At 41.0% G+C, this 6,000-nt stretch overlaps 1 protein-coding gene across 2 annotated transcripts in view; it reads left to right on the forward strand.

Moving 5' to 3' along the window:
• LOC102461223 (uncharacterized protein F13E9.13, mitochondrial) overlaps window positions 1-2,811 on the forward strand; it is a 32,792-nt gene extending 29,981 nt beyond the window's left edge. For both annotated transcript variants that reach the window (XR_012906707.1, XM_075940177.1), the window contains one exon: window positions 2,674-2,811. The gene's annotated coding sequence lies outside the window, so the exon portion shown is untranslated. The remainder of the gene's footprint in view (window positions 1-2,673) is intronic.
• The last annotated feature ends 3,189 nt before the right edge of the window (window positions 2,812-6,000 follow it).

Below are 6,000 nucleotides of genomic sequence, written 5' to 3' on the forward strand. Positions count from 1 at the left end.
TCGCTCTCACAAATATTGTGGAGTGTACAGCAGGCTGCCACAACAATGGGAATGTTGTGTTTGCTAAGGTCTAACCTAGTCAGTAGTAGGTCTAACCTAGCAAAACCTTTCCTTTAAATCAGGGGTGGGGAACCTCTTCTGGGTCGAGGACCACTGACCCACAGAAAAATCAACCGGGGGCTATGGAGGAGGGGCTGGAGTGCCAGCACAAGCTCTTCAATGCTGGGGGAGGCCCTAAGCCTCGGGAGACCGATCCAGGCAACCCAAGGGCTATATCCAGGCCTTAGGTTCCTCACCCCTGCTTTAAATGCCTAAAACACACATTTTACCAACATTCTGCACTTGCTCAGACTGTAGTTTAACTGCTTCTTACTACGGTCCAGGCTGCTCATGTGCGTCTTCATGAGCCATGGGAGCAAAGAATAGACTGGCATTTCAATGCCAACCATTGTAATTTTCCAGTCTGGGAAGAAAGCTCCAGCTTGCAGCTTTTGGAAGAAGCAGGAGTCTCTAAAGATGCGTGCATCATGCACCTTTCCTGACCATCCTACGCTGATGTCAGTGAAATGGCCTTTGTGATCTACTATTGCCCGCAGCACTATTGAGAAATAGCCCTTGTGATTTTTCTGTGGCAAGGTGGTTGGTTGCTGAGAAAGGGATGTGCATTCTGTTTATCGCCCCTTAGGGAACTCCATCACCGCAATGTTTTCCACTATGTTCTCCACGTTTCCTAGATTCACCATCTTCTGTAGCTGAATGGTATTGATTTCATTGGCTACTTGGATCGCAACAGACCCTACTATTAATTTCCCCATTCTGAATTGATTCCCAACTGACTGGTAGCTGTCTGGCATTGCAAGCTTCCCCGGGGCCATTGCCACCTGCTTCTCCACTGTCAGGGCAGGTCTCATTCTGGTATTTTTGCACTTCAGGGCAGGAGAAAGCAATTTGCAAACTTTTATGAAAGTGACCTTAAACATGCGAAAGTTTTGTAGACACTTCTGCAAACTGCATAACTACGTGGCCCTACCAGCTTGTGCTTTTCTCACAGCACCAGAACTGGCTTTTCACCGTGTCCAGAGAATCAAATTCTGGAGGCATTTACCAGTAGTTCTATTCAAGTGCTTTGCAGAAGAGTATATTCATGGCCTCCTCAGATTCTTCCTCATTCTGGCAGACAATGGATATGCTCTGGGTATTCACCAGCATAACCATGGTTAACATGATTACAGTAATGCTTTGATGCTGAACGGGTTCCACACTTACACTACTATGGCATCTGCATGGATAACCGGGGAAAAAAGCATGCAGAAAGACTGCTATCAAGCAGGTGAGGAGGGAGGAGATGTGTGGTATTATGGGATGCTGATGATATGTAGCCAGAACCACCCGCTGCATAATTTTGGTCCCAGCGAAATCTGGGAACATAACCCTGAGTGCAAAGGGGTGCAGGAACTGTGGGATAGCTACCCACAGTGCATCACTCTCAAAGTCAATGGTAGCCACCTACTGAGGATGCACTGCTTTGAACTACATCAAATTGTTGTGCACAGTGGGGACATGCACCTTCAACTGTACAAAAGTGAGTGCTAAAAAAATCAATGTTAATAAATTTGACCTTATCTCAAAATGTAGACAAGGCCCTATATAGATTCATTGTATTTCTTCATTATCAATTGTTGCTTCTTCATAGAATCAAATGCTATAGTTGATGCACAGTAGATATGAGTTTGGTGCACTCTTGTCTTAAATAGTGTTTCACAGTCTGCAAAAGTTTGAGAATTGCCATTTTACTGGATTACTTATGAATGTTTTAAATTCACAACTGAAAATAATTTTTAATTGGGCCTGATTCCTCAGTCAAGCAAAACTCCCTTCTGATTTTAATAGGTATTCAACCTATGTAAGGATTATAGGGCGAGGTCTCTAAATTTGACCAATTAAATAAAAACTGCAGAAAGTTTTAGAAATTGATTTTAAAATTTGAAATCTGTACATAGACATTCAAAGATTGGTTCTTAGCTGCAATTAGGAGATATCTCACCATCCAATTTAGGGATTTTTCTTTGTACAGGTTGAACCTCTCTCATCCAGCACTCTCAGGACCTGACCAATGCCAAATCAGAGAATTTGCTGAACCATGGGAAGTCAATATTGTCTAGCAGCATTACTTCTACTTCTTATTGAGCTCTTAGAAGACATTTAGGGTAAATTAGAGCTAAGCAACATCACAGAACACTGAGAGCTGGGACAGGTGGTTGTAAACAAACCTTATGGGATTGAGGGAAACTTGGCCACATCCATAATAAGTGGTCACCCAGCTAACTGAAATTATGCCAGACCAGAGAATGCCAGACTATAGAGGTTCAACCTGTAGTGGGCATGGGAGGCACAAACCATGTCAGGGATGAGCAGCCTGTTTGTGGAAATTCAGTTTATTTTGTACTTGATATATGTCCTGCACCCAGTGGCCACTGTGGTGGGTTGTGCTAAAAACCATTAATTTAAGTTTTAACTATGCTTTAAAAACTGTTTATCAGAAGAGACTTGCTTTTTGTGCCAGTGTTTGAGAAGCTTTGGAATACTGTAGACTAAAACGATGATATTGAGGAGATACGTAATTCCTCTGTTTATGATTCAATTTCATCTTCAGATTTCAATTTTTTTTTCTAGGTCTTGATTTTATCAGAGTTGAAGGGTTTGTTTTTTCCCATGTTGCTGATGAAGGGATTATAAATGCCTGTGCAGGTGACCTGCTAAGATACCGAAAACAAATCGGAGCACAGCATATTCAAATTTTTGCTGATGTTAAAAAGAAACACAGGTAAATATGAGTGCTATTTATATATGTGTTAATATAAAAAGATCTGATGTTCATTTTACGTACATTTTATAATTGCTCAGAAAGTGAATATTGGGAGAACTTTACTGCTCGTGCAAGGTCTTGAAAAACTATTAACCTTGCACCTGTAAACTACACCTTTTTACATCTCTGGAATTTGCAGTTGTTTAACTTAAAGAATTTGTAAATGTCTTGTGCCTGACATAAGGTGATGCGTATCATTTAGCTTCAGCTTCTTGTTATGTTTACAAATAAATCAAGTTTCATGATGTTAAGCATCTAAAATATTTTGTTTCAAGTTATGTGGGTGGCTACTGGGGACTTGAAAGTTTAACTGATTACCTGCTTAACTGATAAGCATCATCCTAAATTAGCAATGCTTACCAGTTCTGGTTAACCAGTAATGGGGGGTAGGACTGAAGAAGTGCCCTACCTATTGCAGGCAGGGGATTACTCCAGCAACTCAGGAGACCTGCCACAGACAGGGTCTGCTCCCACAGAGCAGCCTCTGTCCACGGAGAGCCTGGGCACCCCACAGGCAGAAGCTGCTCCGGCAGGGGCTAGCAGCCGGAATCTGGTGGTAGCCCTAGCTCCTATCTAGGAGCTGGGACCAGCAGAGCCAACCCCAGCGTGGGGGGTTGGGGGCAGCTAGGCTACAGTAGTCCTCAACCTGGGATCCCACTTTAGTCAGTTAACTGGTTAAACAGTAGGCAGACCTAACATTCAACTGGTTAACTGATTCTCCGGGATTTTACATCCCTACTGGCTACCGAATGAGACCCATCCAAACAATGAGATTTTACCACATTAAAAAGCTCTTATCTCTTCCCTCCCTCTAATATTGGTTTCTTCAATTTTAAATCAATGCTGTATGAGGATATGGAGTATGTTTTATAATTATCAGACAGCAGCATTTTATGACAGCTCTGAATTCCAACTGACATTTGATTACAATTGTAACAGTTATTTCAGTTCTTTAGATGTTTCTTTGAACTTTAGTTCAGAAAAAGAGAACCAAAAAATCTTGTATTTGCACATAAGTAGCTTGAATTCAAGAAAGATTTGTTTGTAGGATGCAGGAAAAGTCACAGAAATAGCTAGGTTTTAAACCTAACAAATGTCTGATTTTTTTTTTTAAGAATTTTCTTTTAATAAATGAAACAATGCAACATTGTCAACATAAGTTTGAAGCACTTTCTTCAGAGCATTTTCCTTCTAACTTCACTTCTGCATATTCTGAACATCCATTCAATAATATTTCTTCTTCTCCTGAAAAGTCCCAGAATTTGGTTCTTCAAGCACGTATTTTCATCTTTGTCATACGAAACACTGGTATTTAGAGTGTACACGGAATTGTTCATAGGCTGATGCAATGTGGTGTTTGTTGTTTGTTTAGTTAATATTGGAAAGGAGAATGTCATGTAACCAGTTTATGGGAAACAGATATTCGCAGGATTATTGAAGTAAAGGGCAAGGGTTACAGGGCTGTGGTGTTTTCCCTAACAACAACAAAATGCCTAGCACTAAGAATTAGAAGTATCCAATTCTCTAACTTGACAAACTGTTTCCCAGGTTATCTTTTGTTATTAGCTTTAGGGATTTTTATTTCCGTGCATTCTGTTTTTTCCCTCCATATTTTTACACATGCACAACCTCATCAAGGCACTGACATCACTATGACCTTCCATCTAGTAGTGAAAAGTAGTTTGGTATTATTTTTTTAGATCAGTTATACTGCTGACCGAGTTCATGGCAGAGTGAGTATGCCAAAAGAGGCACTGCCTCTCAATATGTATGAAGCAAGTTCCTTCTATTCTATTCCCAGACCTGGTTGGCCTAAAAAGAAACAAAATAGTCCCAGGACTACTGGTATTTTGTGGTTAATGCAGTGCACTACCATAGTAGCATATTAGATTACTGTGTAATGTTATCTTTCTTAACTATTATATCTCCTGATTCTATAGTAGAAAAGATAAGGGGAAAATATACATGTAAACGTTGATGTTTCAAAGGTTAAAACTTTCTCAGATTTGTGAAGCTGTATAAAGCTGAAGTTTCTATAGACATAAATCTCAGAAAAAGAGGCTAACATATACCGTCTTTCTGGTAAAAAACAACAAATGGTCTGATAGCACTTTATAGACTAAGTGCTACCAGACCATTTGTTGTTTTTTAAGTTTATCCTGTACAGACTAACTCGGCTACCCCCTGAAGCTATCTTACTGGTAGTTACTGCTTAAAATTTGAATGGCCGATCTTTGGATGCATAAAGCAACTACCATTTGAAGATGATAGCTGTGCTCATTTTTTTTTCCAAAGACAAATATCAAGGATATAGTTCTTGCTAATGCTTGAAAGTTAGTACTTTTTGTTGGCCTTTATGAAATGAAGTGATACTTAGTCCAATTTCTGGAAGAATAAGACCTGATTTACAGATGAGCCGAGCACCTACAACTCCACTTGAACTCAGGAGAGTTCATCATCTATGAAAACAGGGCACTCAGTACAAAAGCTGCCACCTCAGTCAGTACTGCAAGGTGACAGTCTTGCACATTTAGCAATCACTGAATAGACTAGGGGTCAAATACCAGTCTACAAGCTGGATTGGTCTGCCAGGGTTAACTCCTGGCAGGCCCCGCCACTATATTTACCTGCACTGCTGCAGGTGCTAACAGTCACAGCTCCTGTTGGCTGCGGATCGCCATTCCCTACCAAGGGGAGTTGCAGGAAGTGGAGTTCCAGTCCTCACCACTTCCTGATGCTCCTATTGGCTGGGAACGGTGATCCGCAACCAACAGGAGCTGTGCTTGCTGGTACCTGCAGCCTTGTAGGTAAATACAGTGGCGGCCACCCTCCAGGAGATAACCTTGGCGAACTGCTGCCATGTTATTGCTCACCCTGGTGTAGACAGAGACCCAGAAAAGGAGACCAGTGGGTAGTGCCAAACTCACATTGTGTTTTTAATATCTGCTGTAAAAAAAGGGCAGTTACCCTCAATACTGATAACACTCAAAAAGCCAATCTTCAGTTGTTCTGACAACATGGAAGGAACTGAAGTACAATCATGAGTTGTAAGAAAAGTTTTTTAAATGGTGAACAGGGTAGATAGCAAGTATGTATGCTGAAAGTAACACTGGTTCTGTTTCTGCTGTTTACAG

The sequence above is a fragment of the Pelodiscus sinensis genome, chromosome 12 (assembly GCF_049634645.1).
Source record: "Pelodiscus sinensis isolate JC-2024 chromosome 12, ASM4963464v1, whole genome shotgun sequence".
Classification (NCBI taxonomy): Eukaryota; Metazoa; Chordata; order Testudines; family Trionychidae; genus Pelodiscus; species Pelodiscus sinensis.